We start from the raw sequence: 26,144 nt of genomic DNA, 5'->3' as shown, positions 1-26,144 counted from the left end.
TAATCTTCGTTCTCTCCATCTCTTCCAGACTAAGCTAATATAATGGGGAAACTCTAGCGCCAGGTGTCTTTGTTTTTTTTCCTCTCCCACTGAAACAGTCATGTCAAGCTAGAGTTGTGATCTCGCTGACAACACCGTCGTGTCTTCCGTGCATACACATATCCTCGTTAGTATAGTGGTCAGTATCCCCGCCTGTCACGCGGGAGACTGGGGTTCGATTCCCCGACGGGGAGCAGTACTTTTTTAGTTACCATAGGGTGGAAATTGAACCTGCACTACTATACCAATCGGCAAAATATTCTTCGTTCTCTCCATCTCCTCCAGATTAAGCTAATATAATGTGGAAGCTCTAGCGCCAGGTGTCTTTCTTTTTTTCCTCTCCCACTGAAACAGTCATGTTAAGCTAGAGTTGTGATCTCGCAGACAATACCGTCGTGTCTGCCGTGCATGCGCATGTCCTCGTTAGTATAGTGGTCAGTATCCCGCCTGTCACGCGGGAGACCGGGGTTCGATTCCCCGACGGGGAGCAGTAATTTTTTAGTTACCAAAGGGTGGAAATTGAACCTGCACTGCTATACCATTCGGCAAAATAATCTTCGTTTTCTCCATCTCCTCTAGAGTAAGCTAACATAATGTGGAAGCTCTAGCACCAGGTGTCCTTTTTTTTCCTCTCCCACTGAAACAGTCATTTCAAGCTAGAGTTGTGATCTCGCAAACAATACCGTCGTGTCTGCCGTGCATGCGCATATCCTCGTTAGTATAGTGGTCTGTATCCCCGCCTGTCATGCGGGAGACCGGGGTTCGATTCCCCGACGGGGAGCAGTAATCTTTTAGTTACCATAAGGTGGAAATTCAACCTGCACTAATATACCATTCAGCAAAATAATCTTCGTTTACTCCATCTCCTCCAGAGTAAGCTAATATAATGGAGAAGCTCTAGTTCCAGGTGTCTGTTTTTTTTCTCTCCCACTGAAACAGTCGTGTCAAGCAAGAGTGTTGATCTCGCAGACAACACCGTCTAGTCTGCCGTCCTGCGCATATCCTCGTTAGTATAGTGGTCAGTATCCCTGCCTGTCACGCGGGAGACCGGGGTTTAATTCCCCGACGGGGAGCAGTGATTTTTTAGTTGCCATAGGGTGGAAATTGAACCTGCACTGCTATACCAATCGGCAAAATAATCTTCGTTCTCTCCATCTCCTCCAGAGTAAGCTAATATAATGGGAAAACTCTAGCGCCAGGTGTCTTTGTTTTTTTTCCTCTCCCACTGAAACAGTCATGTCAAGCTAGAGTTGTGATCTCGCTGACAACACCGTCGTGTCTTCCGTGCATACACATATCCTCGTTAGTATAGTGGTCAGTATCCCCGCCTGTCACGCGGGAGACCGGGGTTTAATTCCCCGACAGGGAGCAGTAATTTTTTAGTTACCATAGGGTGGAAATTCAACATGCACTAATATATCATTCGGCAAAATAATATTCGTTTTCTCCATCTCCTCCAGAGCAAGCTAATATAATGGGAAGCTCTAGCGCCAGGTGTTCTTTTTTTGTCCCACTGAAACAGTCATGTCAAGCTAGAGTTGTGATCTCGCTGACAACACCAACGTGTCTGCCGTGCATGCGCATATCCTCGTTAGTATAGTGGTCAATATCCCCGCCTGTCACGTGGGAGACCGGGGTTCGATTCCCCGATGGGCAGCATTAATTTTTTAGTTTCCATAGGTTGGAAATTGAACCTGCACTGCTATACCATTCGGCAAAATAATCGTTCTCTCCATCTCCTCCAGAGTAAGCTAATATAATGTGGAAGCTCTAGCGCCAGGTGTCTTTGTATTTTTCCTCTCCCACTGAAACAGTCTTATCAAGCTAGAGTTGTGATCTCGAAGACAATACCGTCGTGTCTGCCGTGCATGCGCATATTTTCGTTAGTATAGTGGTCAGTATCCCCGCCTGTCACGCGGGAGACCGGGGTTCGATTCCCCGATGGGGAGCAGTAATCTTTTAGTTACCATAGCGTGGAAATTCAACCTGCACTAATATACCATTCGGCAAAATAATCTTCGTTTTCTCCATCTCCTCCAGAGTAAGCTATTATATTGGGAAAGCTCTAGCGCCAGGTGTCTGTTTTTTTACTTTCCCACTGAAACAGTCGTGTCAAGCCAGAGTGTTGATCTCGCAGACAACACCGTCGTGTCTGCCGTCATGCGCATATCCTCGTTAGTACAGTGGTCAGTATCCCTGCCTGTCACGCGGAAGACCAGGGTTTAATTCCCCGACGGGGAGCAGTAATTTTTTAGTTACCATAGGGCGGAAATTCAACCTGCACTAATATATCATTCGGCAAAATAATCTTCGTTTTCTCCATCTCCTCCAGAGTAAGCTTATATAATGGGGAAGCTCTAGCACCAGGTGTTCTTTTTTTCTGTCCCCCTGAAACAGTCATGTCAAGCTAGAGTTGTGATCTCGCTGACAACACCATCGTGTCGGCCGTGCATGCGCATATTCTCGTTAGTATAGCTGTCAGTATCCCCGCCTGTCACGCGGGAGACCGGGGTTCGATTCCCCGACGGGGAGCAGTAATTTTTTAGTTACCATAGGGTGGAAATTCAACCTGCACTAATATATCATTCGTCAAAATAATCTTCGTTTTCTCCATCTCCCCCGGAGTAAGCTAATATAATGAGGAGGCTCTAGCGCCAGGTGTTTTTTTTCTGTCCCACTGAAAAAGTCATGTCAAGCGAGAGTTGTGATCTCGCTGACAAAACCGTCGTGTCTGTCGTGCATGCGCATATCCTCGTTAGTATAGTGGTCAGTATCCCCGCCTGTCACGCGGGAGACCGGGGTTCGATTCCACAACGGGGAGCCGTAATTTTTTAGTTACCATAGAGTGGAAATTGAACCTGCACTGCTATACCAATCGGCAAAATAATCTTCGTTCTCTCCATCTCCTCCAGAGTAAGCTAATATAATGGGGAAACTCTAGCGCCAAGTGTCTTTGTTTTTTTTCCTCTCCAACTGAAACAGTCATGTCAAGCTAGAGTTGTGATCTCGCTGACAACACCGTCGTGTCTTCCGTGCATACACATGTCCTCGTTAGTATAGTGGTCAGTATCCCCGCCTGTCACGCGGGAGACCGGGGTTCAATTCCCCGACGGGGAGCAGTAATTTTTTAGTTACCAAAGGGTGGAAATTGAACCTGCACTGCTATACCATTCGGCAAAATAATCTTCGTTTTCTCCATCTCCTCCAGAGTAAGCTAATATAATGTGGAAGCTCTAGCGCCAGGTGTCTTTGTTTTTTTTCCTCTCCCACTGAAACAGTCATTTCAAGCTAGAGGGTTGATCTCGCAGACAATACCGTCGTGTCTGCCGTGCATGCGCATATCCTCGTTAGTATAGTGGTCAGTATACCCGCCTGTCACGCGGGAGACCGGGGTTCGATTCCCCGACGGGGAGCAGTGATCTTTTAGTTACCATAGGGTGGAAATTCAACCTGCACTAATATACCATTCGGCAAAAAAATCTTCGTTTACTCCATCTCCTCCAGAGTAAGCTAATATAATGGAGAAGCTCTAGTTCCAGGTGTCTGTCTTTTTTTCTCTCCCACTGAAACAGTCGTGTCAAGCAAGAGTGTTGATCTCGCTGACAACACCGTCGTGTCTTCCGTGCATACACATATCCTCGTTAGTATAGTGGTCAGTATCCCCGCCTGTCACGCGGGAGACCGGGGTTTAATTCTCCGACGGGGAGCAGTAATTTTTTAGTTACCATAGGGTGGAAATTCAACCTGTACTAATATATCATTCGGCAAAATAATCTTCGTTTTCTCCATCTCCTCCAGAGTAAGCTAATACAACGGAGAAGCTCTAGTGCCAGGTGTCTGTTTTTTCCTCTCCCACTGAAACAGTCATGTCAAGCTAGAGTTGTGATCTCGCTGACAACACCGTCGTGTCTTCCGTGCATACACATATCCTCGTTAGTATAGTGGTCAGCATCCCCGCCTGTCACGCGGGAGACCGGGGTTTAATTCCCCGACAGGGAGCAGTAATTTTTTAGTTACCATAGGGTGGAAATTCAACATGCACTAATATATCATTCGGCAAAATAATATTCGTTTTCTCCATCTCCTCCAGAGCAAGCTAATATAATGGGAAGCTCTAGCGCCAGGTGTTCTTTTTTTGTCCCACTGAAACAGTCATGTCAAGCTAGAGTTGTGATCTCGCTGACAACACCATCGTGTCTGCCGTGCATGCGCATATCCTCGTTAGTATAGTGGTCAATATCCCCGCCTGTCACGTGGAAGACCGGGGTTCGATTCCCCGATGGGCAGCATTAATTTTTTAGTTTCCATAGGTTGGAAATTGAACCTGCACTGCTATACCATTCGGCAAAATAATCGTTCTCTCCATCTCCTCCAGAGTAAGCTAATATAATGTGGAAGCTCTAGCGCCAGGTGTCTTTGTATTTTTCCTCTCCCACTGAAACAGTCTTATCAAGCTAGAGTTGTGATCTCGAAGACAATACCGTCGTGTCAGCCGTGCATGCGCATATTTTCGTTAGTATAGTGGTCAGTATCCCCGCCTGTCACGCGGGAGACCGGGGTTCGATTCCCCGATGGGGAGCAGTAATCTTTTAGTTACCATAGCGTGGAAATTCAACCTGCACTAATATACCATTCGGCAAAATAATCTTCGTTTTCTCCATCTCCTCCAGAGTAAGCTATTATATTGGGAAAGCTCTAGCGCCAGGTGTCTGTTTTTTTACTTTCCCACTGAAACAGTCGTGTCAAGCCAGAGTGTTGATCTCGCAGACAACACCGTCGTGTCTGCCGTCATGCGCATATCCTCGTTAGTACAGTGGTCAGTATCCCTGCCTGTCACGCGGAAGACCAGGGTTTAATTCCCCGACGGGGAGCAGTAATTTTTTAGTTACCATAGGGCGGAAATTCAACCTGCACTAATATATCATTCGGCAAAATAATCTTCGTTTTCTCCATCTCCTCCAGAGTAAGCTAATATAATGGGGAAGCTCTAGCACCAGGTGTTCTTTTTTTCTGTCCCCCTGAAACAGTCATGTCAAGCTAGAGTTGTGATCTCGCTGACAACACCATCGTGTCGGCCGTGCATGCGCATATTCTCGTTAGTATAGCTGTCAGTATCCCCGCCTGTCACGCGGGAGACCGGGGTTCGATTCCCCGACGGGGAGCAGTAATTTTTTAGTTACCATAGGGTGGAAATTCAACCTGCACTAATATATCATTCGTCAAAATAATCTTCGTTTTCTCCATCTCCCCCGGAGTAAGCTAATATAATGAGGAGGCTCTAGCGCCAGGTGTTTTTTTTCTGTCCCACTGAAAAAGTCATGTCAAGCGAGAGTTGTGATCTCGCTGACAAAACCGTCGTGTCTGCCGTGCATGCGCATATCCTCGTTAGTATAGTGGTCAGTATCCCCGCCTGTCACGCGGGAGACCGGGGTTCGATTCCACAACGGGGAGCAGTAATTTTTTAGTTACCATAGAGTGGAAATTGAACCTGCACTGCTATACCAATCGGCAAAATAATCTTCGTTCTCTCCATCTCCTCCAGAGTAAGCTAATATAATGGGGAAACTCTAGCGCCAAGTGTCTTTGTTTTTTTTCCTCTCCAACTGAAACAGTCATGTCAAGCTAGAGTTGTGATCTCGCTGACAACACCGTCGTGTCTTCCGTGCATACACATGTCCTCGTTAGTATAGTGGTCAGTATCCCCGCCTGTCACGCGGGAGACCGGGGTTCAATTCCCCGACGGGGAGCAGTAATTTTTTAGTTACCAAAGGGTGGAAATTGAACCTGCACTGCTATACCATTCGGCAAAATAATCTTCGTTTTCTCCATCTCCTCCAGAGTAAGCTAATATAATGTGGAAGCTCTAGCGCCAGGTGTCTTTGTTTTTTTTCCTCTCCCACTGAAACAGTCATTTCAAGCTAGAGGGTTGATCTCGCAGACAATACCGTCGTGTCTGCCGTGCATGCGCATATCCTCGTTAGTATAGTGGTCAGTATACCCGCCTGTCATGCGGGAGACCGGGGTTCGATTCCCCGACGGGGAGCAGTGATCTTTTAGTTACCATAGGGTGGAAATTCAACCTGCACTAATATACCATTCGGCAAAAAAATCTTCGTTTACTCCATCTCCTCCAGAGTAAGCTAATATAATGGAGAAGCTCTAGTTCCAGGTGTCTGTCTTTTTTTCTCTCCCACTGAAACAGTCGTGTCAAGCAAGAGTGTTGATCTCGCTGACAACACCGTCGTGTCTTCCGTGCATACACATATCCTCGTTAGTATAGTGGTCAGTATCCCCGCCTGTCACGCGGGAGACCGGGGTTTAATTCTCCGACGGGGAGCAGTAATTTTTTAGTTACCATAGGGTGGAAATTCAACCTGTACTAATATATCATTAGGCAAAATAATCTTCGTTTTCTCCATCTCCTCCAGAGTAAGCTAATACAACGGAGAAGCTCTAGTGCCAGGTGTCTGTTTTTTTCTCTCCCACTGAAACAGTCGTGTCAAGTTAGAGTGTTGATCTCGCAGACAACACCGTCGTGTCTGCCGTCATGCGCATATCCTCGTTAGTATAGTGGTCAGTATCCCTGCCTGTCACGCGGAAGACCGGGGTTTAATTCCCCGACGGGCAGCAGTAATTTTTTAGTTACCATAGGGTGGAAATTCAACCTGCACTTATATATCATTCGGCAAAATAATCTTCGTTTTCTCCATCTCCCCCAGAGTAAGCTAATATAATGGGGAAGCTCTAGCGCCAGGTGTTTTTTTTCTGTCCCACTGAAATGTCATGTCAAGTAGGAGTTGTGATCTCGCTGACAACACCGTCGTGTCTGCCGTGCATGCGCATATCCTCGTTAGTATAGTGGTCAGTATCCCCGCCTGTCACGCGGGAGACCGGGGTTCGATTTCCCAACGGGAAGCAGTAATTTTTTAGTTACCATAGGGTGGAAATTGAACCTGCACTGCTATACCAATCGGCAAAATAATCTTCGTTCTCTCCATCTCCTCCAGAGTAAGCTAATATAATGGGGAAACTCTAGCGCCATTTGTCTTTGTTTTTTTTCCTCTCCCACTGAAACAGTCATGTCAAGCTAGAGTTGTGATCTCGCTGACAACACCGTCGTGTCTTCCGTACATACACATATCCTCGTTAGTATAGTGGTCAGTATCCCCGCCTGTCACGCGGGAGTTCGGGGTTCGATTCCCCGACGGGGAGCAGTACTTTTTTAGTTACCATAGGGTGGAAATTGAACCTGCACTACTATACCAATCGGCAAAATAATCTTCGTTTTCTCCGTCTCCTCCAGAGTAAGCTAATATAATGGGGAAGCTCTAGCGCCAGGTGTTTTTTTTCTGTCCCACTGAAATGTCATGTCAAGTAGGAGTTGTGATCTCGCTGACAACACCGTCGTGTCTGCCGTGCATGCGCGTATCCTCGTTAGTATAGTGGTCAGTATCCCCGCCTGTCACGCGGGAGACCGGGGTTCGATTCCCCGACGGGGAGCAGTAATTTTTTAGTTACCATAGGGTGGAAATTCAACCTGCACTAATATATCATTCGTCAAAATAATCTTCGTTTTCTCCATCTCCCCCGGAGTAAGCTAATATAATGAGGAGGCTCTAGCGCCAGGTGTTTTTTTTCTGTCCCACTGAAAAAGTCATGTCAAGCGAGAGTTGTGATCTCGCTGACAAAACCGTCGTGTCTGCCGTGCATGCGCATATCCTCGTTAGTATAGTGGTCAGTATCCCCGCCTGTCACGCGGGAGACCGGGGTTCGATTCCACAACGGGGAGCAGTAATTTTTTAGTTACCATAGAGTGGAAATTGAACCTGCACTGCTATACCAATCGGCAAAATAATCTTCGTTCTCTCCATCTCCTCCAGAGTAAGCTAATATAATGGGGAAACTCTAGCGCCAAGTGTCTTTGTTTTTTTTTCCTCTCCAACTGAAACAGTCATGTCAAGCTAGAGTTGTGATCTCGCTGACAACACCGTCGTGTCTTCCGTGCATACACATGTCCTCGTTAGTATAGTGGTCAGTATCCCCGCCTGTCACGCGGGAGACCGGGGTTCGATTCCACAACGGGGAGCAGTAATTTTTTAGTTACCATAGAGTGGAAATTGAACCTGCACTGCTATACCAATCGGCAAAATAATCTTCGTTCTCTCCATCTCCTCCAGAGTAAGCTAATATAATGTGGAAGCTCCAGCGCCAGGTGTCTTTGTTTTTTTTCCTCTCCCACTGAAATATTCATGTCAAGCTAGAGTTGTGATCTCGCAGACAATACCATCGTGTCTGCCGTACATGCGCATATCCTCGTTAGTATAGTGGCCAGTATGCCCGCCTGTCACGCGGGAGACCAGGGTTCGATTCCCCGACGGGGAGCAGTAATTTTTTAGTTACCATAGGGCGGAAATTCAACCTGCACTAATATATCATTCGGCAAAATAATCTTCGTTTTCTCCATCTCCTCCAGAGTAAGCTAATATAATGGGGAAGCTCTAGCACCAGGTGTTCTTTTTTTCTGTCCCCCTGAAACAGTCGTGTCAAGCTAGAGTGTTGATCTCGCAGACAACACCGTCGTGTCTGCCGTCATTCGCATATCCTCGTTAGTATAGTGGTCAGTATCCCTGCCTGTCACGCGGAAGACCTGGGTTTAATTCCCCGACGGGGAGCAGTACTTTCTTAGTTACCATAGGGTGAAAATTGAACCTGCACTGCTATACCAATCGGCAAAATAATCTTCGTTTTCTCCGTCTCCTCCAGAGTAAGCTAATATAATGTGGAAGCTCTAGCGCCAGGTGTGTTTGTTTTTTTTGCTCTCCCACTGAAACAGGCATGTCAAGCTAGAGTTGTGATCTCGCAGACAATACCGTCGTGTCTGCCGTGCATGCGCATATCCTCGTTAGTATAGTGGCCAGTATCCCCGCCTGTCACGCGGGAGACCGGGGTTCGATTCCCCGACGGGGAGCAGTAATCTTTTAGTTACCATAGGGTGGAAATTCAACCTGCACTAATATACAATCGGCAAAATAATCTTCGTTTTCTCCATCTCCTCCAGAGTAAGCTAATATACAGGGGAAGCTCTAGCGCCAGGTATCTTTTTTTTTCTCTCCCACTGAAACAGTCGTGTCAAGCTAGAGTGTTGATCTCGCAGACAACACCGTCGTGTCTGCCGTCATGCGCATATCCTCGTTAGTATAGTGGTCAGTATCCCTGCCTGTCACGCGGAAGACCGGGGTTTAATTCCCCGACGGGGAGCAGTAATTTTTTAGTTACCATAGGGTAGAAATTCAACCTGCACTAATATATCATTCGACAAAATAATCTTCGTTTTCTCCATCTCCCCTAGAGTAAGCGAATATAATGGGGAAGCTCTAGCGCCAGGTGTTTTTTTTTCTGTCCCACTGAAATGTCATGTAGAGTAGGAGTTGTGATCTCGCTGACAACACCGTCGTGTCTGCCGTGCATGCGCATATCCTCGTTAGTATAGTGGTCAGTATCCCCGCCTGTCACGCGGGAGACCGGCGTTCGATTTCCCAACGGGGAGCAGTAATTTTTTAGTTACCATAGGGTGGAAATTGAACCTGCACTGCTATACCAATCGGCAAAATAATCTTCGTTCTCTCCATCTCTTCCAGAGTAAGCTAATATAATGGGGAAACTCTAGCGCCAGGTGTCTTTGTTTTTTTTCCTCTCCCACTGAAACAGTCATGTCAAGCTAGAGTTGTGATCTCGCTGACAACACCGTCGTGTCTTCCGTGCATACACATATCCTCGTTAGTATAGTGGTCAGTATCCCCGCCTGTCACGCGGGAGACCGGGGTTCGATTCCCCGACGGGGAGCAGTACTTTTTTAGTTACCATAGGGTGGAAATTGAACCTGCACTACTATACCAATCGGCAAAATATTCTTCGTTCTCTCCATCTCCTCCAGATTAAGCTAATATAATGTGGAAGCTATAGCGCCAGGTGTCTTTGTTTTTTTCCTCTCCCACTGAAACAGTCATGTTAAGCTACAGTTGTGATCTCGCAGACAATACCGTCGTGTCTGCCGTGCATGCGCATGTCCTCGTTAGTATAGTTGTCAGTATCCCCGCCTGTCACGCGGGAGACCGGGGTTCGATTCCCCGACGGGGAGCAGTAATTTTTTAGTTACCAAAGGGTGGAAATAGAACCTGCACTGCTATACCATTCGGCAAAATAATCTTCGTTTTCTCCATCTCCTCTAGAGTAAGCTAACATAATGTGGAAGCTCTAGCGCCAGGTGTCTTTGTTATTTTTCCTCTCCCACTGAAACAGTCATTTCAAGCAAGAGTTGTGATCTCGCAGACAATACCGTCGTGTCTGCCGTGCATGCGCATATCCTCGTTAGTATAGTGGTCAGTATCCCCGCCTGTCACGCGGGAGACCGGTGTTCGATTCCCCGACGGGGAGCACTAATCTTTTAGTTACCATAGGGTGGAAATTCAACCTGCACTAATATACAATTCAGCAAAATAATCTTCGTTTACTCCATCTCCTCCAGAGTAAGCTAATATAATGGAGAAGCTCTAGTTCCAGGTGTCTGTTTTTTTTCTCTCCCACTGAAACAGTCGTGTCAAGTAAGAGTGTTGATCTCGCAGACAACACCGTCTAGTCTGCCGTCCTGCGCATATCCTCGTTAGTATAGTGGTCAGTATCCCTGCCTGTCACGCGGGAGACCGGGGTTTAATTCCCCGACGGGGAGCAGTGATTTTTTAGTTGCCATAGGGTGGAAATTGAACCTGCAATGCTATACCAATCGGCAAAATAATCTTCGTTCTCTCCATCTCCTCCAGAGTAAGCTAATATAATGGGAAAACTCTAGCGCCAGGTGTCTTTGTTTTTTTCCTCTCCCACTGAAACAGTCATGTCAAGCTAGAGTTGTGATCTCGCTGACAACACCGTCGTGTCTTCCGTGCATACACATATCCTCGTTAGTATAGTGGTCAGTGTGCCCGCCTGTCACGCGGGAGACCGGGGTTTAATTCCCCGACAGGGAGCAGTAATTTTTTAGTTACCATAGGGTGGAAATTCAACCTGCACCATTATATCATTCGGCAAAATAATCTTCGTTTTCTCCATCTCCTCCAGAGTAAGCTAATATAATGGGGAAGCTCTAGCGCCAGGTGTTCTTTTTTTGTCCCACTGAAACAGTCATGTCAAGCTAGAGTTGTGATCTCGCTGACAACACCGTCGTGTCTGCCGTGCATGTGCATATCCTCGTTAGTATAGTGGTCAGTATCCCCGCCTGTCACGTGGGAGACCGGGGTTCGATTCCCCGATGGGCAGCATTAATTTTTTAGTTTCCATAGGTTGGAAATTGAACCTGCACTGCTATACCATTCGGCAAAATAATCTTCGTTCTCTCCATCTCCTCCAGAGTAAGCTAATATAATGTGGAAGCTCTAGCGCCAGGTGTCTTTGTTTTTTTCCTCTCCAACTGAAACGGTCATATCAAGCTAGAGTTGTGATCTCGCTGACAAAACCGTCGTGTCTGCCGTGCATGCGCATATCCTCGTTAGTATAGTGGTCAGTATCCCCGCCTGTCACGCGGGAGACCGGGGTTCGATTCCCCGACGGGGAGCAGTAATCTTTTAGTTACCATAGCGTGGAAATTCAACCTGCACTAATATACCATTCGGCAAAATAATCTTCGTTTTCTCCATCTCCTCCAGAGTAAGCTATTATATTGGGGAAGCTCTAGCGCCAGGTGCCTGTTTTCTTACTTTCCCACTGAAACAGTCGTGTCAAGCTAGAGTGTTGATCTCGCAGACAACACCGTCGTGTCTGGCGTCATGCGCATATCCTCGTTAGTATAGTGGTCAGTATCCCTGCCTGTCACGCGGAAGACCTCGGTTTATTTCCCCGACGGGGAGCAGTAATTTTTTAGTTACCATAGGGCGGAAATTCAACCTGCACTAATATATCATTCGGCAAAATAATCTTCGTTTTCTCCATCTCCTCCAGAGTAAGCTAATATAATGGGGAAGCTCTAGCGCCAGGTGTTCTTTTTTTCTGTCCCCCTGAAACAGTCATGTCAAGCTAGAGTTGTGATCTCGCTGACAACACCGTCGTGTCGGCCGTGCATGCGCATATTCTCGTTAGTATAGTTGTCAGTATCCCCGCCTGTCACGCGGGAGACCGGCGTTCGATTTCCCAACGGGGAGCAGTAATTTTTTAGTTACCATAGGGTGGAAATTGAACCTGCACTGCTATACCAATCGGCAAAATAATCTTCGTTCTCTCCATCTCTTCCAGAGTAAGCTAATATAATGGGGAAACTCTAGCGCCAGGTGTCTTTGTTTTTTTTCCTCTCCCACTGAAACAGTCATGTCAAGCTAGAGTTGTGATCTCGCTGACAACACCGTCGTGTCTTCCGTGCATACACATATCCTCGTTAGTATAGTGGTCAGTATCCCCGCCTGTCACGCGGGAGGCCGGGGTTCGATTCCCCGACGGGGAGCAGTACTTTTTTAGTTACCATAGGGTGGAAATTGAACCTGCACTACTATACCAATCGGCAAAATATTCTTCGTTCTCTCCATCTCCTCCAGATTAAGCTAATATAATGTGGAAGCTATAGCGCCAGGTGTCTTTGTTTTTTTCCTCTCCCACTGAAACAGTCATGTTAAGCTACAGTTGTGATCTCGCAGACAATACCGTCGTGTCTGCCGTGCATGCGCATGTCCTCGTTAGTATAGTTGTCAGTATCCCCGCCTGTCACGCGGGAGACCGGGGTTCGATTCCCCGACGGGGAGCAGTAATTTTTTAGTTACCAAAGGGTGGAAATAGAACCTGCACTGCTATACCATTCGGCAAAATAATCTTCGTTTTCTCCATCTCCTCTAGAGTAAGCTAACATAATGTGGAAGCTCTAGCGCCAGGTGTCTTTGTTATTTTTCCTCTCCCACTGAAACAGTCATTTCAAGCAAGAGTTGTGATCTCGCAGACAATACCGTCGTGTCTGCCGTGCATGCGCATATCCTCGTTAGTATAGTGGTCAGTATCCCCGCCTGTCACGCGGGAGACCGGTGTTCGATTCCCCGACGGGGAGCACTAATCTTTTAGTTACCATAGGGTGGAAATTCAACCTGCACTAATATACAATTCAGCAAAATAATCTTCGTTTACTCCATCTCCTCCAGAGTAAGCTAATATAATGGAGAAGCTCTAGTTCCAGGTGTCTGTTTTTTTTCTCTCCCACTGAAACAGTCGTGTCAAGTAAGAGTGTTGATCTCGCAGACAACACCGTCTAGTCTGCCGTCCTGCGCATATCCTCGTTAGTATAGTGGTCAGTATCCCTGCCTGTCACGCGGGAGACCGGGGTTTAATTCCCCGACGGGGAGCAGTGATTTTTTAGTTGCCATAGGGTGGAAATTGAACCTGCAATGCTATACCAATCGGCAAAATAATCTTCGTTCTCTCCATCTCCTCCAGAGTAAGCTAATATAATGGGAAAACTCTAGCGCCAGGTGTCTTTGTTTTTTTCCTCTCCCACTGAAACAGTCATGTCAAGCTAGAGTTGTGATCTCGCTGACAACACCGTCGTGTCTTCCGTGCATACACATATCCTCGTTAGTATAGTGGTCAGTGTGCCCGCCTGTCACGCGGGAGACCGGGGTTTAATTCCCCGACAGGGAGCAGTAATTTTTTAGTTACCATAGGGTGGAAATTCAACCTGCACCATTATATCATTCGGCAAAATAATCTTCGTTTTCTCCATCTCCTCCAGAGTAAGCTAATATAATGGGGAAGCTCTAGCGCCAGGTGTTCTTTTTTTGTCCCACTGAAACAGTCATGTCAAGCTAGAGTTGTGATCTCGCTGACAACACCGTCGTGTCTGCCGTGCATGTGCATATCCTCGTTAGTATAGTGGTCAGTATCCCCGCCTGTCACGTGGGAGACCGGGGTTCGATTCCCCGATGGGCAGCATTAATTTTTTAGTTTCCATAGGTTGGAAATTGAACCTGCACTGCTATACCATTCGGCAAAATAATCTTCGTTCTCTCCATCTCCTCCAGAGTAAGCTAATATAATGTGGAAGCTCTAGCGCCAGGTGTCTTTGTTTTTTTCCTCTCCAACTGAAACGGTCATATCAAGCTAGAGTTGTGATCTCGCTGACAAAACCGTCGTGTCTGCCGTGCATGCGCATATCCTCGTTAGTATAGTGGTCAGTATCCCCGCCTGTCACGCGGGAGACCGGGGTTCGATTCCCCGACGGGGAGCAGTAATCTTTTAGTTACCATAGCGTGGAAATTCAACCTGCACTAATATACCATTCGGCAAAATAATCTTCGTTTTCTCCATCTCCTCCAGAGTAAGCTATTATATTGGGGAAGCTCTAGCGCCAGGTGCCTGTTTTCTTACTTTCCCACTGAAACAGTCGTGTCAAGCTAGAGTGTTGATCTCGCAGACAACACCGTCGTGTCTGGCGTCATGCGCATATCCTCGTTAGTATAGTGGTCAGTATCCCTGCCTGTCACGCGGAAGACCTCGGTTTATTTCCCCGACGGGGAGCAGTAATTTTTTAGTTACCATAGGGCGGAAATTCAACCTGCACTAATATATCATTCGGCAAAATAATCTTCGTTTTCTCCATCTCCTCCAGAGTAAGCTAATATAATGGGGAAGCTCTAGCGCCAGGTGTTCTTTTTTTCTGTCCCCCTGAAACAGTCATGTCAAGCTAGAGTTGTGATCTCGCTGACAACACCGTCGTGTCGGCCGTGCATGCGCATATTCTCGTTAGTATAGTTGTCAGTATCCCCGCCTGTCACGCGGGAGACCGGGGTTCGATTCCCCGACGGGGAGCAGTAATTTTTTAGTTACCATAGGGTGGAAATTCAACCTGCACTAATATATCATTCGTCAAAATAATCTTCGTTTTCTCCATCTCCCCCGGAGTAAGCTAATATGATGGGGAGGCTCTAGCGCCAGGTGTTTTTTTTCTGTCCCACTGAAAAAGTCATGTCAAGCGAGAGTTGTGATCTCGCTGACAAAACCGTCGTGTCTGCCGTGCATGCGCATATCCTCGTTAGTATAGTGGTCAGTATCTCCGCCTGTCACGCGGGAGACCGGGGTTCGATTGCCCAACGGGGAGCAGTAATTTTTTAGTTACCATAGAGTGGAAATTGAACCTGCACTGCTATACCAATCGGCAAAATAATCTTCGTTTTCTCCATCTCCCCTAGAGTAAGCGAATATAATGGGGAAGCTCTAGCGCCAGGTGTTTTTTTTCTGTCCCACTGAAATGTCATGTAGAGTAGGAGTTGTCATCTCGCTGACAACACCGTCGTGTCTGCCGTGCATGCGCATATCCTCGTTGGTATAGTGGTCAGTATCCCCGCCTGTCACGCGGGAGACCGGCGTTCGATTTCCCAACGGGGAGCAGTAATTTTTTAGTTACCATAGGGTGGAAATTGAACCTGCACTGCTATACCAATCGGCAAAATAATCTTCGTTCTCTCCATCTCTTCCAGAGTAAGCTAATATAATGGGGAAACTCTAGCGCCAGGTGTCTTTGTTTTTTTTCCTCTCCTACTGAAACAGTCATGTCAAGCTAGAGTTGTGATCTCGCTGACAACACCGTCGTGTCTTCCGTGCATACACATATCCTCGTTAGTATAGTGGTCAGTATCCCCGCCTGTCACGCGGGAGACCGGGGTTCGATTCCCCGACGGGGAGCAGTACTTTTTTAATTACCATAGGGTGGAAATTGAACCTGCACTACTATACCAATCGGCAAAATATTCTTCGTTCTCTCCATCTCCTCCAGATTAAGCTAATATAATGTGGAAGCTCTAGCGCCAGGTGTCTTTGTTTTTTTCCTCTCCCACTGAAACAGTCATGTTAAGCTACAGTTGTGATCTCGCAGACAATACCGTCGTGTCTGCCGTGCATGCGCATGTCCTCGTTAGTATAGTTGTCAGTATCCCCGCCTGTCACGCGGGAGACCGGGGTTCGATTCCCCGACGGGGAGCAGTAATTTTTTAGTTACCAAAGGGTGGAAATAGAACCTGCACTGCTATACCATTCGGCAAAATAATCTTCGTTTTCTCCATCTCCTCTAGAGTAAGCTAACATAATGTGGAAGCTCTAGCGCCAGGTGTCTTTGTTTTTTTTCCTCTCCCACTGAAACAGTCATTTCAAGCTAGAGTTGTGATCTCGCAGACAATACCGTCGTGTCTGCCGTGCATGCGCATATCCTCGTTAGTATAGTGGTCGGTATCCCCGCCTGTCACGCGGGAGACCGGTGTTCGATTCCCCGACGGGGAGCACTAATCTTTTAGTTACCATAGGGTGGAAATTCAACATGCACTAATATACCATTCAGCAAAATAATCTTCGTTTACTCCATCTCCTCCAGAGTAAGCTAATATAATGGAGAAGCTCTAGTTCCAGGTGTCTGTTTTTTTCTCTCCCACTGAAACAGTCGTGTCAAGCAAGAGTGTTGATCTCGCAGACAACACCGTCTAGTCTGCCGTCCTGCGCATATCCTCGTTAGTATAGTGGTCAGTATCCCTGCCTGTCACGCGGGAGACCGGGGTTTAATTCCCCGACGGGGAGCAGTGATTTTTTAGTTGCCATAGGGTGGAAATTGAACCTGCACTGCTATACCAATCGGCAAAATAATCTTCGTTCCCTCCATCTCCTCCAGAGTAAGCTAATATAATGGGAAAACTCTAGCGCCAGGTGTCTTTGTTTTTTTCCTCTCCCACTGAAACAGTCATGTAAAGCTAGAGTTGTGATCTCGCTGACAACACCGTCGTGTCTTCCGTGCATACACATATCCTCGTTAGTATAGTGGTCAGTGTCCCCGCCTGTCACGCGGGAGACCGGGGTTTAATTCCCCGACAGGGAGCAGTAATTTTTTAGTTACCATAGTGTGGAAATTCAACCTGCACCATTATATCATTCGGCAAAATAATCTTCGTTTTCTCCATCTCCTCCAGAGTAAGCTAATATAATGGGGAAGCTCTAGCGCCAGGTGTTCTTTTTTTGTCCCACTGAAACAGTCATGTCAAGCTAGAGTTGTGATCTCGCTGACAACACCGTCGTGTCTGCCGTGCATGTGCATATCCTCGTTAGTATAGTGGTCAGTATCCCCGCCCGTCACGTGGGAGACCGGGGTTCGATTCCCCGATGGGCAGCATTAATTTTTTAGTTTCCATAGGTTGGAAATTGAACCTGCACTGCTATACCATTCGGCAAAATAATCTTCGTTCTCTCCATCTCCTCCAGAGTAAGCTAATATAATGTGGAAGCTCTAGCGCCAGGTGTCTTTGTTTTTTTCCTCTCCAACTGAAACGGTCATATCAAGCTAGAGTTGTGATCTCGAAGACAATACCGTCGTGTCTGCCGTGCATGCGCATATCCTCGTTAGTATAGTGGTCAGTATCCCCGCCTGTCACGCGGGAGCCCGGGGTTCGATTCCCCGACGGGGAGCAGTAATCTTTTAGTTACCATAGCGTGGAAATTCAACCTGCACTAATATACCATTCGGCAAAATAATCTTCGTTTTCTCCATCTCCTCCAGAGTAAGCTATTATATTGGGGAAGCTCTAGCGCCAGGTGTCTGTTTTCTTACTTTCCCACTGAAACAGTCGTGTCAAGCTAGAGTGTTGATCTCGCAGACAACACCGTCGGGTCTGCCGTCATGCGCATATCCTCGTTAGTATAGTGGTCAGTATCCCCGCCTGTCACGCGGGAGACCGGGGTTTAATTCCCCGACGGGGAGCAGTACTTTCTTAGTTACCATAGGGTGGAAATTCAACCTGCACTAATATACCAATCGGCAAAATAATCTTCGTTTTCTCCGTCTCCTCCGGAGTAAGCTAATATAATGTGGAAGCTCTAGCGCCAGGTGTCTTTGTTTTTTTTCCTCTCCCACTGAAACAGTCATGTCAAGCTAGAGTTGTGATCTCGCAGACAACACCGTCGTGTCTGCCGTCATGCGCATATCCTTGTTAGTATAGTGGTCAGTATCCCCGCCTGTCACGCGGGAGACCGGGGTTCGATTCCCCGACGGGGAGCACTAATCTTTTAGTTACCATAGGGTGGAAATTCAACCTGCACTAATATACCATTCAGCAAAATAATCTTCGTTTACTCCATCTCCTCCAGAGTAAGCTAATATAATGGAGAAGCTCTAGTTCCAGGTGTCTGTTTTTTTTCTCTCCCACTGAAACAGTCGTGTCAAGCAAGAGTGTTGATCTCGCAGACAACACCGTCTAGTCTGCCGTCCTGCGCATATCCTCGTTAGTATAGTGGTCAGTATCCCTGCCTGTCACGCGGGAGACCGGGGTTTAATTCCCCGACGGGGAGCAGTGATTTTTTAGTTGCCATAGGGTGGAAATTGAACCTGCCCTGCTATACCAATCGGCAAAATAATCTTCGTTCTCTCCATCTCCTCCAGAGTAAGCTAATATAATGGGAAAACTCTAGCGCCAGGTGTCTTTGTTTTTTTCCTCTCCCACTGAAACAGTCATGTCAAGCTAGAGTTGTGATCTCGCTGACAACACCGTCGTGTCTTCCGTGCATACACATATCCTCGTTAGTATAGTGGTCAGTGTCCCCGCCTGTCACGCGGGAGACCGGGGTTTAATTCCCCGACAGGGAGCAGTAATTTTTTAGTTTCCATAGGTTAGAAATTGAACCTGCACTGCTATACCATTCGGCAAAATAATCTTCGTTCTCTCCATCTCCTCCAGAGTAAGCTAATATAATGTGGAAGCTCTAGCGCCAGGTATCTTTGTTTTTTTTCCTCTCCCACTGAAACGGTCATATCAAGCTAGAGTTGTGATCTCGAAGACAATACCGTCGTGTCTGCCGTGCATGCGCATATCCTCGTTAGTATAGTGGTCAGTATCCCCGCCTGTCACGCGGGAGACCGGGGTTCGATTCCCCGACGGGGAGCAGTAATCTTTTAGTTACCATGGCGTGGAAATTCAACCTGCACTAATATACCATTCGGCAAAATAATCTTCGTTTTCTCCATCTCCTCCAGACTAAGCTATTATATTGGGGAAGCTCTAGCGCCAGGTGTCTGTTTTTTTACTTTCCCACTGAAACAGTCGTGTCAAGCTAGAGTGTTGATCTCGCAGACAACACCGTCGTGTCTGCCGTCACGCGCATATCCTCGTTAGTATAGCGGCCAGTATCCCTGCCTGTCACGCGGAAGACCTGGGTTTAATTCCCCGACGGGGAGCAGTAATTTTTTAGTTACCATAGGGCGGAAATTCAACCTCCACTAATATATCATTCGGCAAAATAATCTTCGTTTTCTCCATCTCCTCCAGAGTAAGCTAATATAATGGGGAAGCTCTAGCGCCAGGTGTTCTTTTTTTCTGTCCCCCTGAAACAGTCATGTCAAGCTAGAGTTGTGATCTCGCTGACAACACCGTCGTGTCGGCCGTGCATGCGCATATCCTCGTTAGTATAGTTGTCAGTATCCCCGCCTGTCACGCGGGAGACCGGGGTTCGATTTCCCGACGGGGAGCAGTAATTTTTTAGTTACCATAGGGTGGAAATTCAAGCTGCACTAATATGTCATTCGGCAAAATAATCTTCGTTTTCTCCATCTCCCCCGGAGTAAGCTAATATAATGGGGAGGCTCTAGCGCCAGGTGTTTTTTTCTGTCGCACTGAAAAAGTCATGTCAAGCGAGAGTTGTGATCTCGCTGACAAAACCGTCGTGTCTGCCGTGCATGCGCATATCCTCGTTAGTATAGTGGTCAGTATCCCCGCCTGTCACGCGGGAGACCAGGGTTCGATTCCCCAACGGGGAGCAGTAATTTTTTAGTTAACAAAGGGTGGAAATTGAACCTGCACTGCTATACCATTCGGCAAAATAATTTTCGTTTTCTCCATCTCCTCCAGAGTAAGCTAATATAATGTGGAAGCTCTAGCGCCAGGTGTCTTTGTTTTTTTTTCCTCTCATACTCAAACAGTCATTTCAAGCTAGAGTTGTGATCTCGCAGACAATACCGTCGTGTCTGCCGTGCATGCGCATATCCTCGTTAGTATAGTGGTCAGTATCCCCGCCTGTCACGCGGGAGACCGGGGTTCGATTCCCCGACGGGGAGCAGTAACTTTTTAGTTACCATAGGGTGGAAATTGAACTTGCACTGCTATACCATTTGGCGAAATGATCTTCGTTTACTCCATCTCCTCCAGAGTAAGCTAATACAATGGACAAGCTCTAGTGCCAGGTGTCTGTTTTTTTTCTCTCCCACTGAAACAGTCGTGTCAAGCAAGAGTGTTGATCTCGCTGACAACACCGTCGTGTCTTCCGTGCATACACATATCCTCGTTAGTATAGTGGTCAGTATTCCCGCCTGTCACGCGGGAGACCGGGGTTTAATTCCCCGATGGGGAGCAGTAATTTTTTAGTTACCATAGGGTGGAAATTCAACCTGCACTAATATATCATTCGGCAAAATAATCTTCGTTTTCTCCATCTCCTCCAGAGTAAGCTAATATAATGGGGAAGCTCTAGCGCCAGGTGTTCTTTTTTTCTGTCCCACTGAAACAGTCACTTCAAGCTAGAGTTGTGATCTCGCAGACAATACCGTCGTGTCTGCCGTGCATGCGCATATCCTCGTTAGTATAGTGGCCAGTATCCCCGCCTGTCACGCGGGAGACCGGGGTTCGATTCCCCGACGGGGAGCAGTAACTTTTTAGTTACCATAGGGTGGAAATTGAACTTGCACTGCTATACCATTCGGCGAAATGATCTTCGTTTACTCCATCTCCTCCAGAGTAAGCTAATACAATGGAGAAGCTCTAGTGCCAGGTGTCTGTTTTTTTTCTCTCCCACTGAAACAGTCGTGTCAAGTTAGAGTGTTGATCTCACAGACAACACCGTCGTGTCTGCCGTCATGCGCATATCCTCGTTAGTATAGTGGTCAGTATCCCTGCCTGTCACGCGGAAGACCGGGGTTTAATTCCCCGACGGGCAGCAGTAATTTTTTAGTTACCATAGGGTGGAAATTCAACCTGCACTAATATATCATTCGGCAAAATAATCTTCGTTTTCTCCATCTCCCCCAGAGTAAGCTAATATAATGGCGAAGCTCTAGCGCCAGGTGTTTTTTTTTCTGTCCCACTGAACTGTCATGTTAAGCTACAGTTGTGATCTCGCAGACAATACCGTCGTGTCTGCCGTGCATGCGCATGTCCTCGTTAGTATAGTTGTCAGTATCCCCGCCTGTCACGCGGGAGACCGGGGTTCGATTCCCCGACGGGGAGCAGTAATTTTTTAGTTACCAAAGGGTGGAAATAGAACCTGCACTGCTATAACAATCGGCAAAATAATCTTCGTTCTCTCCATCTCCTCCAGAGTAAGCTAATATAATGGGGAAACTCTAGCGCCAGGTGTCCTTGTTTTTTTTCCTCTCCCACTGAAACAGTCATGTCAAGCTACAGTTGTGATCTCGCTGACAACACCGTCGTGTCTTCCGTGCATACACATATCCTCGTTAGTATAGTGGTCAGTATCCCCGCCTGTCACGCGGGAGATCGGGGTTCGATTCCCCGACGGGGAGCAGTACTTTTTTAGTTACCATAGGGTGGAAATTGAACCTGCACTACTATACCAATCGACAAAATAATCTTCGTTTTCTCCGTCTCCTCCAGAGTAAGCTAATATAATGTGGAAGCTCTAGCGCCAGGTGTCTTTGTTTTTTTTCCTCTCCCACTGAAACAGTCATGTCAAGCTAGAGTTGTGATCTCGCAGACAACACCGTCGTGTCTGCCGTCATGCGCATATCCTTGTTAGTATAGTGGTCAGTTTCCCTGCCTGTCACGCGGGCGACCGGGGTTTAATTCCCCGACGGGGAGCAGTAATTTTTTAGTTACCACAGGGTGGAAATTCAACGTGCACTAATATATCATTCGGCAAAAATATTTTCGTTTTCTCTATCTCCCCCAGAGTAAGCTAATATAAAGGGGAAGCTCTAGCGCCAGGTGTTTTTTTTCTGTCCCACTGAAAAAGTCATGTCAAGCGAGAGTTGTGGTCTCGCTGACAACACCGTCGTGTCTGCCGTGCATGCGCATTTCCTCGTTAGTATAGTGGTCAGTATCCCCGCCTGTCACGCGGGAGACCGGGGTTCGATTCCCCGACGGGGAGCAGTAATTTTTTAGTTACCATAGGGTGGAAATTGAACTTGCACTGCTATACCATTCGGCAAAATGATCTTCGTTTACTCCATCTCCTCCAGAGTAAGCTAATACAATGGAGAAGCTCTAGTGCCAGGTGTCTGTTTTTTTTCTCTCCCACTGAAACAGTCGTGTCAAGTTAGAGTGTTGATCTCGCAGACAACACCGTCGAGTCTGCCGTCATGCGCATATCCTCGATTGTATAGTGGTCAGTATCCCTGCCTGTCACGCGGAAGACCGGGGTTTAATTCCCCGACGGGGAGCAGTAATTTTTTAGTTACCATAGGGTGGAAATTCAACCTGCACTAATATATCATTCGGCAAAATAATCTTCGTTTTCTCCATCTCCCCCAGAGTAAGCTAATATAATGGGGAAGCTCTAGCGCCAGGTGTTTTTTTTCTGTCCCACTGAAATGTCATGTCAAGTAGGAGTTGTGATCTCGCTGACAACACCGTCGTGTCTGCCGTGTGTGCGCATATCCTCGTTAGTATAGTGGTCAGTATCCCCGCCTGTCACGTGGGAGACCGGGGTTCGATTTCCCAACGGGAAGCAGTAATTTTTTAGTTACCATAGGGTGGAAATTGAACCTGCACTGCTATACCAATCGGCAAAATAATCTTCGTTCTCTCCATCTCCTCCAGAGTAAGCTAATATAATGGGGAAACTCTAGCGCCAGGTGTCTTTGTTTTTTTCCTCTCCCACTGAAACCGTCATTTCAAGCTAGAGTTGTGATCTCGCTGACAACACCGTCGTGTCTTCTGTGCATACACATATCCTCGTTAGTATAGTGGTCAGTATCCCCGCCTGTCACACGGGAGACCGGGGTTCGATTCCCCGACGGGGAGCAGTAATCTTTTAGTTACCATAGGGTGGAAATTCAACCTGCGCTAATATACAATCAGCAAAATAATCTTCCTTTTCTCCATCTCATCCAGAGTAAGCTAATATAAAGGGGAAACTCTAGCGCCAGGTATCTGTTTTTTTTCTCTCCCACTGAAACAGTCGTGTCAAGCTAGAGTGTTGATCTCGCAGACAACACCGTCGTGTCTGCCGTCATGCGCATATCCTCGTTAGTATAGTGGTCAGTATCCCTGCCTGTCACGCGGAAGACCTGGGTTTAATTCCCCGACGGGGAGCAGTAATTTTTTAGTTACCATAGGGCGGAAATTCAACCTCCACTAATATATCATTCGGCAAAATAATCTTCGTTTTCTCCATCTCCTCCAGAGTAAGCTAATATAATGGGGAAGCTCTAGCGCCAGGTGTTCTTTTTTTCTGTCCCCCTGAAACAGTCATGTCAAGCTAGAGTTGTGATCTCGCTGACAACACCGTCGTGTCGGCCGTGCATGCGCATATCCTCGTTAGTATAGTTGTCAGTATCCCCGCCTGTCACGCGGGAGACCGGGGTTCGATTTCCCGACGGGGAGCAGTAATTTTTTAGTTACCATAGGGTGGAAATTCAAGCTGCACTAATATGTCATTCGGCAAAATAATCTTCGTTTTCTCCATCTCACCCGCAGTAAGCTAATATAATGGGGAGGCTCTAGCGCCAGGTGTTTTTTTCTGTCGCACTGAAAAAGTCATGTCAAGCGAGAGTTGTGATCTCGCTGACAAAACCGTCGTGTCTGCCGTGCATGCGCATATCCTCGTTAGTATAGTGGTCAGTATCCCCGCCTGTCACGCGGGAGACCAGGGTTCGATTCCCCAACGGGGAGCAGTAATTTTTTAGTTAACAAAGGGTGGAAATTGAACCTGCACTGCTATACCATTCGGCAAAATAATTTTCGTTTTCTCCATCTCCTCCAGAGTAAGCTAATATAATGTGGAAGCTCTAGCGCCAGGTGTCTTTGTTTTTTTTCCTCTCATACTCAAACAGTCATTTCAAGCTAGAGTTGTGATCTCGCAGACAATACCGTCGTGTCTGCCGTGCATGCGCATATCCTCGTTAGTATAGTGGTCAGTATCCCCGCCTGTCACGCGGGAGACCGGGGTTCGATTCCCCGACGGGGAGCAGTAACTTTTTAGTTACCATAGGGTGGAAATTGAACTTGCACTGCTATACCATTTGGCGAAATGATCTTCGTTTACTCCATCTCCTCCAGAGTAAGCTAATACAATGGACAAGCTCTAGTGCCAGGTGTCTGTTTTTTTTCTCTCCCACTGAAACAGTCGTGTCAAGCAAGAGTGTTGATCTCGCTGACAACACCGTCGTGTCTTCCGTGCATACACATATCCTCGTTAGTATAGTGGTCAGTATTCCCGCCTGTCACGCGGGAGACCGGGGTTTAATTCCCCGATGGGGAGCAGTAATTTTTTAGTTACCATAGGGTGGAAATTCAACCTGCACTAATATATCATTCGGCAAAATAATCTTCGTTTTCTCCATCTCCTCCAGAGTAAGCTAATATAATGGGGAAGCTCTAGCGCCAGGTGTTCTTTTTTTCTGTCCCACTGAAACAGTCACTTCAAGCTAGAGTTGTGATCTCGCAGACAATACCGTCGTGTCTGCCGTGCATGCGCATATCCTCGTTAGTATAGTGGCCAGTATCCCCGCCTGTCACGCGGGAGACCGGGGTTCGATTCCCCGACGGGGAGCAGTAACTTTTTAGTTACCATAGGGTGGAAATTGAACTTGCACTGCTATACCATTCGGCGAAATGATCTTCGTTTACTCCATCTCCTCCAGAGTAAGCTAATACAATGGAGAAGCTCTAGTGCCAGGTGTCTGTTTTTTTTCTCTCCCACTGAAACAGTCGTGTCAAGTTAGAGTGTTGATCTCACAGACAACACCGTCGTGTCTGCCGTCATGCGCATATCCTCGTTAGTATAGTGGTCAGTATCCCTGCCTGTCACGCGGAAGACCGGGGTTTAATTCCCCGACGGGCAGCAGTAATTTTTTAGTTACCATAGGGTGGAAATTCAACCTGCACTAATATATCATTCGGCAAAATAATCTTCGTTTTCTCCATCTCCCCCAGAGTAAGCTAATATAATGGCGAAGCTCTAGCGCCAGGTGTTTTTTTTCTGTCCCACTGAACTGTCATGTTAAGCTACAGTTGTGATCTCGCAGACAATACCGTCGTGTCTGCCGTGCATGCGCATGTCCTCGTTAGTATAGTTGTCAGTATCCCCGCCTGTCACGCGGGAGACCGGGGTTCGATTCCCCGACGGGGAGCAGTAATTTTTTAGTTACCAAAGGGTGGAAATAGAACCTGCACTGCTATAACAATCGGCAAAATAATCTTCGTTCTCTCCATCTCCTCCAGAGTAAGCTAATATAATGGGGAAACTCTAGCGCCAGGTGTCTTTGTTTTTTTTCCTCTCCCACTGAAACAGTCATGTCAAGCTACAGTTGTGATCTCGCTGACAACACCGTCGTGTCTTCCGTGCATACACATATCCTCGTTAGTATAGTGGTCAGTATCCCCGCCTGTCACGCGGGAGATCGGGGTTCGATTCCCCGACGGGGAGCAGTACTTTTTTAGTTACCATAGGGTGGAAATTGAACCTGCACTACTATACCAATCGACAAAATAATCTTCGTTTTCTCCGTCTCCTCCAGAGTAAGCTAATATAATGTGGAAGCTCTAGCGCCAGGTGTCTTTGTTTTTTTTCCTCTCCCACTGAAACAGTCATGTCAAGCTAGAGTTGTGATCTCGCAGACAACACCGTCGTGTCTGCCGTCATGCGCATATCCTTGTTAGTATAGTGGTCAGTTTCCCTGCCTGTCACGCGGGCGACCGGGGTTTAATTCCCCGACGGGGAGCAGTAATTTTTTAGTTACCACAGGGTGGAAATTCAACGTGCACTAATATATCATTCGGCAAAAATATTTTCGTTTTCTCTATCTCCCCCAGAGTAAGCTAATATAAAGGGGAAGCTCTAGCGCCAGGTGTTTTTTTTCTGTCCCACTGAAAAAGTCATGTCAA

General features: G+C 47.1%; 44 non-coding genes across 44 annotated transcripts; all 44 read left to right on the top strand.

Moving 5' to 3' along the window:
- Window positions 1-161: 161 nt before the first annotated feature.
- On the top strand, window positions 162-233 carry TRNAD-GUC (transfer RNA aspartic acid (anticodon GUC)). The gene has a single exon. It is a non-coding gene; the product is annotated as a tRNA-Asp (tRNA).
- Window positions 234-456: 223 nt separating this feature from the next.
- On the top strand, window positions 457-527 carry TRNAD-GUC (transfer RNA aspartic acid (anticodon GUC)). The gene has a single exon. It is a non-coding gene; the product is annotated as a tRNA-Asp (tRNA).
- A 221-nt stretch (window positions 528-748) lies between these two features.
- TRNAD-GUC (transfer RNA aspartic acid (anticodon GUC)) lies at window positions 749-820 on the top strand. The gene has a single exon. It is a non-coding gene; the product is annotated as a tRNA-Asp (tRNA).
- A 220-nt stretch (window positions 821-1,040) lies between these two features.
- TRNAD-GUC (transfer RNA aspartic acid (anticodon GUC)) lies at window positions 1,041-1,112 on the top strand. The gene has a single exon. It is a non-coding gene; the product is annotated as a tRNA-Asp (tRNA).
- An 804-nt stretch (window positions 1,113-1,916) lies between these two features.
- On the top strand, window positions 1,917-1,988 carry TRNAD-GUC (transfer RNA aspartic acid (anticodon GUC)). Its single transcript has one exon. It is a non-coding gene; the product is annotated as a tRNA-Asp (tRNA).
- Window positions 1,989-3,084: 1,096 nt separating this feature from the next.
- TRNAD-GUC (transfer RNA aspartic acid (anticodon GUC)) lies at window positions 3,085-3,156 on the top strand. Its single transcript has one exon. It is a non-coding gene; the product is annotated as a tRNA-Asp (tRNA).
- Window positions 3,157-3,380: 224 nt separating this feature from the next.
- On the top strand, window positions 3,381-3,452 carry TRNAD-GUC (transfer RNA aspartic acid (anticodon GUC)). The gene has a single exon. It is a non-coding gene; the product is annotated as a tRNA-Asp (tRNA).
- Window positions 3,453-4,546: 1,094 nt separating this feature from the next.
- On the top strand, window positions 4,547-4,618 carry TRNAD-GUC (transfer RNA aspartic acid (anticodon GUC)). The gene has a single exon. It is a non-coding gene; the product is annotated as a tRNA-Asp (tRNA).
- Window positions 4,619-5,714: 1,096 nt separating this feature from the next.
- Window positions 5,715-5,786, top strand: TRNAD-GUC (transfer RNA aspartic acid (anticodon GUC)). Its single transcript has one exon. It is a non-coding gene; the product is annotated as a tRNA-Asp (tRNA).
- A 224-nt stretch (window positions 5,787-6,010) lies between these two features.
- On the top strand, window positions 6,011-6,082 carry TRNAD-GUC (transfer RNA aspartic acid (anticodon GUC)). The gene has a single exon. It is a non-coding gene; the product is annotated as a tRNA-Asp (tRNA).
- A 1,097-nt stretch (window positions 6,083-7,179) lies between these two features.
- TRNAD-GUC (transfer RNA aspartic acid (anticodon GUC)) lies at window positions 7,180-7,251 on the top strand. Its single transcript has one exon. It is a non-coding gene; the product is annotated as a tRNA-Asp (tRNA).
- A 216-nt stretch (window positions 7,252-7,467) lies between these two features.
- On the top strand, window positions 7,468-7,539 carry TRNAD-GUC (transfer RNA aspartic acid (anticodon GUC)). Its single transcript has one exon. It is a non-coding gene; the product is annotated as a tRNA-Asp (tRNA).
- Window positions 7,540-8,349: 810 nt separating this feature from the next.
- TRNAD-GUC (transfer RNA aspartic acid (anticodon GUC)) lies at window positions 8,350-8,421 on the top strand. Its single transcript has one exon. It is a non-coding gene; the product is annotated as a tRNA-Asp (tRNA).
- A 514-nt stretch (window positions 8,422-8,935) lies between these two features.
- TRNAD-GUC (transfer RNA aspartic acid (anticodon GUC)) lies at window positions 8,936-9,007 on the top strand. Its single transcript has one exon. It is a non-coding gene; the product is annotated as a tRNA-Asp (tRNA).
- Window positions 9,008-9,810: 803 nt separating this feature from the next.
- Window positions 9,811-9,882, top strand: TRNAD-GUC (transfer RNA aspartic acid (anticodon GUC)). The gene has a single exon. It is a non-coding gene; the product is annotated as a tRNA-Asp (tRNA).
- Window positions 9,883-10,105: 223 nt separating this feature from the next.
- On the top strand, window positions 10,106-10,177 carry TRNAD-GUC (transfer RNA aspartic acid (anticodon GUC)). Its single transcript has one exon. It is a non-coding gene; the product is annotated as a tRNA-Asp (tRNA).
- A 224-nt stretch (window positions 10,178-10,401) lies between these two features.
- TRNAD-GUC (transfer RNA aspartic acid (anticodon GUC)) lies at window positions 10,402-10,473 on the top strand. Its single transcript has one exon. It is a non-coding gene; the product is annotated as a tRNA-Asp (tRNA).
- A 220-nt stretch (window positions 10,474-10,693) lies between these two features.
- On the top strand, window positions 10,694-10,765 carry TRNAD-GUC (transfer RNA aspartic acid (anticodon GUC)). The gene has a single exon. It is a non-coding gene; the product is annotated as a tRNA-Asp (tRNA).
- An 807-nt stretch (window positions 10,766-11,572) lies between these two features.
- On the top strand, window positions 11,573-11,644 carry TRNAD-GUC (transfer RNA aspartic acid (anticodon GUC)). The gene has a single exon. It is a non-coding gene; the product is annotated as a tRNA-Asp (tRNA).
- An 807-nt stretch (window positions 11,645-12,451) lies between these two features.
- On the top strand, window positions 12,452-12,523 carry TRNAD-GUC (transfer RNA aspartic acid (anticodon GUC)). The gene has a single exon. It is a non-coding gene; the product is annotated as a tRNA-Asp (tRNA).
- Window positions 12,524-12,746: 223 nt separating this feature from the next.
- Window positions 12,747-12,818, top strand: TRNAD-GUC (transfer RNA aspartic acid (anticodon GUC)). The gene has a single exon. It is a non-coding gene; the product is annotated as a tRNA-Asp (tRNA).
- Window positions 12,819-13,042: 224 nt separating this feature from the next.
- On the top strand, window positions 13,043-13,114 carry TRNAD-GUC (transfer RNA aspartic acid (anticodon GUC)). Its single transcript has one exon. It is a non-coding gene; the product is annotated as a tRNA-Asp (tRNA).
- Window positions 13,115-13,334: 220 nt separating this feature from the next.
- On the top strand, window positions 13,335-13,406 carry TRNAD-GUC (transfer RNA aspartic acid (anticodon GUC)). Its single transcript has one exon. It is a non-coding gene; the product is annotated as a tRNA-Asp (tRNA).
- Window positions 13,407-14,213: 807 nt separating this feature from the next.
- TRNAD-GUC (transfer RNA aspartic acid (anticodon GUC)) lies at window positions 14,214-14,285 on the top strand. The gene has a single exon. It is a non-coding gene; the product is annotated as a tRNA-Asp (tRNA).
- Window positions 14,286-15,669: 1,384 nt separating this feature from the next.
- Window positions 15,670-15,741, top strand: TRNAD-GUC (transfer RNA aspartic acid (anticodon GUC)). The gene has a single exon. It is a non-coding gene; the product is annotated as a tRNA-Asp (tRNA).
- A 223-nt stretch (window positions 15,742-15,964) lies between these two features.
- Window positions 15,965-16,036, top strand: TRNAD-GUC (transfer RNA aspartic acid (anticodon GUC)). The gene has a single exon. It is a non-coding gene; the product is annotated as a tRNA-Asp (tRNA).
- A 515-nt stretch (window positions 16,037-16,551) lies between these two features.
- On the top strand, window positions 16,552-16,623 carry TRNAD-GUC (transfer RNA aspartic acid (anticodon GUC)). The gene has a single exon. It is a non-coding gene; the product is annotated as a tRNA-Asp (tRNA).
- Window positions 16,624-17,430: 807 nt separating this feature from the next.
- TRNAD-GUC (transfer RNA aspartic acid (anticodon GUC)) lies at window positions 17,431-17,502 on the top strand. Its single transcript has one exon. It is a non-coding gene; the product is annotated as a tRNA-Asp (tRNA).
- A 220-nt stretch (window positions 17,503-17,722) lies between these two features.
- TRNAD-GUC (transfer RNA aspartic acid (anticodon GUC)) lies at window positions 17,723-17,794 on the top strand. Its single transcript has one exon. It is a non-coding gene; the product is annotated as a tRNA-Asp (tRNA).
- A 223-nt stretch (window positions 17,795-18,017) lies between these two features.
- On the top strand, window positions 18,018-18,089 carry TRNAD-GUC (transfer RNA aspartic acid (anticodon GUC)). Its single transcript has one exon. It is a non-coding gene; the product is annotated as a tRNA-Asp (tRNA).
- Window positions 18,090-18,309: 220 nt separating this feature from the next.
- On the top strand, window positions 18,310-18,381 carry TRNAD-GUC (transfer RNA aspartic acid (anticodon GUC)). Its single transcript has one exon. It is a non-coding gene; the product is annotated as a tRNA-Asp (tRNA).
- A 519-nt stretch (window positions 18,382-18,900) lies between these two features.
- Window positions 18,901-18,972, top strand: TRNAD-GUC (transfer RNA aspartic acid (anticodon GUC)). The gene has a single exon. It is a non-coding gene; the product is annotated as a tRNA-Asp (tRNA).
- Window positions 18,973-20,068: 1,096 nt separating this feature from the next.
- Window positions 20,069-20,140, top strand: TRNAD-GUC (transfer RNA aspartic acid (anticodon GUC)). The gene has a single exon. It is a non-coding gene; the product is annotated as a tRNA-Asp (tRNA).
- A 221-nt stretch (window positions 20,141-20,361) lies between these two features.
- TRNAD-GUC (transfer RNA aspartic acid (anticodon GUC)) lies at window positions 20,362-20,433 on the top strand. Its single transcript has one exon. It is a non-coding gene; the product is annotated as a tRNA-Asp (tRNA).
- Window positions 20,434-20,652: 219 nt separating this feature from the next.
- On the top strand, window positions 20,653-20,724 carry TRNAD-GUC (transfer RNA aspartic acid (anticodon GUC)). The gene has a single exon. It is a non-coding gene; the product is annotated as a tRNA-Asp (tRNA).
- Window positions 20,725-21,233: 509 nt separating this feature from the next.
- TRNAD-GUC (transfer RNA aspartic acid (anticodon GUC)) lies at window positions 21,234-21,305 on the top strand. The gene has a single exon. It is a non-coding gene; the product is annotated as a tRNA-Asp (tRNA).
- Window positions 21,306-21,529: 224 nt separating this feature from the next.
- On the top strand, window positions 21,530-21,601 carry TRNAD-GUC (transfer RNA aspartic acid (anticodon GUC)). Its single transcript has one exon. It is a non-coding gene; the product is annotated as a tRNA-Asp (tRNA).
- A 512-nt stretch (window positions 21,602-22,113) lies between these two features.
- On the top strand, window positions 22,114-22,185 carry TRNAD-GUC (transfer RNA aspartic acid (anticodon GUC)). The gene has a single exon. It is a non-coding gene; the product is annotated as a tRNA-Asp (tRNA).
- An 803-nt stretch (window positions 22,186-22,988) lies between these two features.
- Window positions 22,989-23,060, top strand: TRNAD-GUC (transfer RNA aspartic acid (anticodon GUC)). The gene has a single exon. It is a non-coding gene; the product is annotated as a tRNA-Asp (tRNA).
- Window positions 23,061-24,154: 1,094 nt separating this feature from the next.
- Window positions 24,155-24,226, top strand: TRNAD-GUC (transfer RNA aspartic acid (anticodon GUC)). The gene has a single exon. It is a non-coding gene; the product is annotated as a tRNA-Asp (tRNA).
- Window positions 24,227-24,447: 221 nt separating this feature from the next.
- TRNAD-GUC (transfer RNA aspartic acid (anticodon GUC)) lies at window positions 24,448-24,519 on the top strand. Its single transcript has one exon. It is a non-coding gene; the product is annotated as a tRNA-Asp (tRNA).
- Window positions 24,520-24,738: 219 nt separating this feature from the next.
- Window positions 24,739-24,810, top strand: TRNAD-GUC (transfer RNA aspartic acid (anticodon GUC)). The gene has a single exon. It is a non-coding gene; the product is annotated as a tRNA-Asp (tRNA).
- A 508-nt stretch (window positions 24,811-25,318) lies between these two features.
- On the top strand, window positions 25,319-25,390 carry TRNAD-GUC (transfer RNA aspartic acid (anticodon GUC)). Its single transcript has one exon. It is a non-coding gene; the product is annotated as a tRNA-Asp (tRNA).
- Window positions 25,391-25,614: 224 nt separating this feature from the next.
- TRNAD-GUC (transfer RNA aspartic acid (anticodon GUC)) lies at window positions 25,615-25,686 on the top strand. The gene has a single exon. It is a non-coding gene; the product is annotated as a tRNA-Asp (tRNA).
- Window positions 25,687-26,144: the final 458 nt, after the last annotated feature.

The sequence above is a fragment of the Rhipicephalus microplus genome, chromosome 9 (assembly GCF_043290135.1).
Source record: "Rhipicephalus microplus isolate Deutch F79 chromosome 9, USDA_Rmic, whole genome shotgun sequence".
In the NCBI taxonomy this organism is placed as follows: Eukaryota; Metazoa; Arthropoda; class Arachnida; order Ixodida; family Ixodidae; genus Rhipicephalus; species Rhipicephalus microplus.
The sequence above is the reverse complement of the archived record's forward strand: the minus strand, read 5'-3'. Positions and strand labels throughout refer to the sequence as shown.